The sequence below is a fragment of the Anoplophora glabripennis genome, unplaced genomic scaffold (genome assembly GCF_000390285.2).
Source record: "Anoplophora glabripennis isolate ALB-LARVAE unplaced genomic scaffold, Agla_2.0 scaffold1073, whole genome shotgun sequence".
Lineage (NCBI taxonomy): Eukaryota > Metazoa > Arthropoda > Insecta > Coleoptera > Cerambycidae > Anoplophora > Anoplophora glabripennis.
Genome location: NW_019417425.1, coordinates 114,323 through 116,092, shown reverse-complemented (window position 1 = coordinate 116,092; position 1,770 = coordinate 114,323).

The following is a 1,770-nucleotide window of genomic DNA, read 5'->3' as shown; positions in this document are numbered from 1 at the left end:
TGGTGCAGAGTCCCCATACACAGAATCCAACTCATCTTTGATTTGCGTAGGCGTATTGCCTTTCAAAAACAAATATTTAATGACAGTTCGATACTTGATTTTGTCTATTTTCATAAAAACACTCACAACAACTCACTCAAACGACTGTTGCATAACAACTGCGCGACCAAAATGGCTGAAACTTTGGTGAGTAACTGTCAACTTTTCAGACCACCCTCGTATGTACAAACCAACATAAATAAGTTTGCGTTTAGGAGTTAGGCAAAGATGCGCGAGGTTGAGTGAGAACGCATTCGGCTGGAAGGAATAAGGCGTATACGCTATATCCACTGCGCATGTATAGGAGGAGTTAGTTCAGACGCAACCTATTAGTGTCAAACAGTATTTCACTGTATTCGAAAAATAGAATTGTTTACGTCTATTAGGGTCGGTAAATCGAATTTTATTCAAAGTTGCTAAAAAATACTATGCAAACTTCGTGGTTTTGATATCTTTTCTACGTCTTTTGCATGAATCAAAATCAAAATCAAAAAATAAAGTTTCATTCATATTTAACGAAAACTCTTTAAAAAATTATTAAAAATATGGTTAATGATTCTACATAATTAATATGATTTTTACCTACTATACTTTTCGTAATTTTTTAACATAAAATCAATTGCTTTAAGATTTAACGGCTAAAGAGAATTTGCTGTATTTTACTTTACAACATTCAAGGAGTCCACAATTTGACTGTTGACAGGATTGACAATGTTTCTTTTTAATGTCATCTAATCTATTTGAAGTCCTCATTATCAAATTTGGTAGTACATTTATTGGCTATAGAGAACAGATACGTATTAGTAGTCATAAAACTTTTCAACCTTATAGAATAAAAGATATGCTTCAAAGGATTTGAAAAATTGAAAAGTAATTCTTATATTCTATATATTAGTTCAGTTGTATATTGTCTAACTAGAGTTTTTACTGATTTAGAGATTAACAGGAATATGGCAGCATTCTTCGAATTATTTTTCCTGAAAATAACTCCTACGTGATAAGATATTTTCAATTTTACTCAAAATCCGAGATTTTTGCTTTATTAGGGTAGCTACAGCTACCAAAAAGTAATCACGTAATCTATTTATGCGACTGAGTAAATATGAATAATCTAAACCTAACTTATTCAGTATAGTTTGGCAATTTACAACTATGGTTTTCATAGTTGTTTAGACTTGTTATTCTTACTTCTGAAGTATTCTGGTCTTTGTCGTCTGGCTTCCACCCAAAATGAACAACAGATGTGGAAGAGTCGAATTATTTTTCACACATGGAAATTTTTTAGTGGTTTTTATGGGGGAAGCAAACAGCTTTGAAAATAAACTATAATAGCTAATTACTACTTTTGGAAAAGATCAGACTAAAATCTTATTTAAAAAAAATACAGGGTGCTTGATTTATAGGTGTACTAGACATTAGTACAGCAAATAGAATAATGAAAAAAATAATAAAGGAGGAGATAACAAAAGGTAACAATATTTTAAAAGATCCTAAATAGGTGCGTATTTGAAAATTTTTTGGGAGTTGAGTTCAGTCAGAAATTCAGTTTATATTCACCCGTCGCGTCGCACACTACTAAATAAAAAAAATATTTCGATGCTTACCTTATAAAAAGCGTTTTTTATCATTTTCTCATGAAATTTAACTACTATTACAAGCTATGAAATTATAATAAACAATTTTCTTTGATAATGCTGAAAATTGTGTTAAAAGGCTGATTTTGTGAAGTAT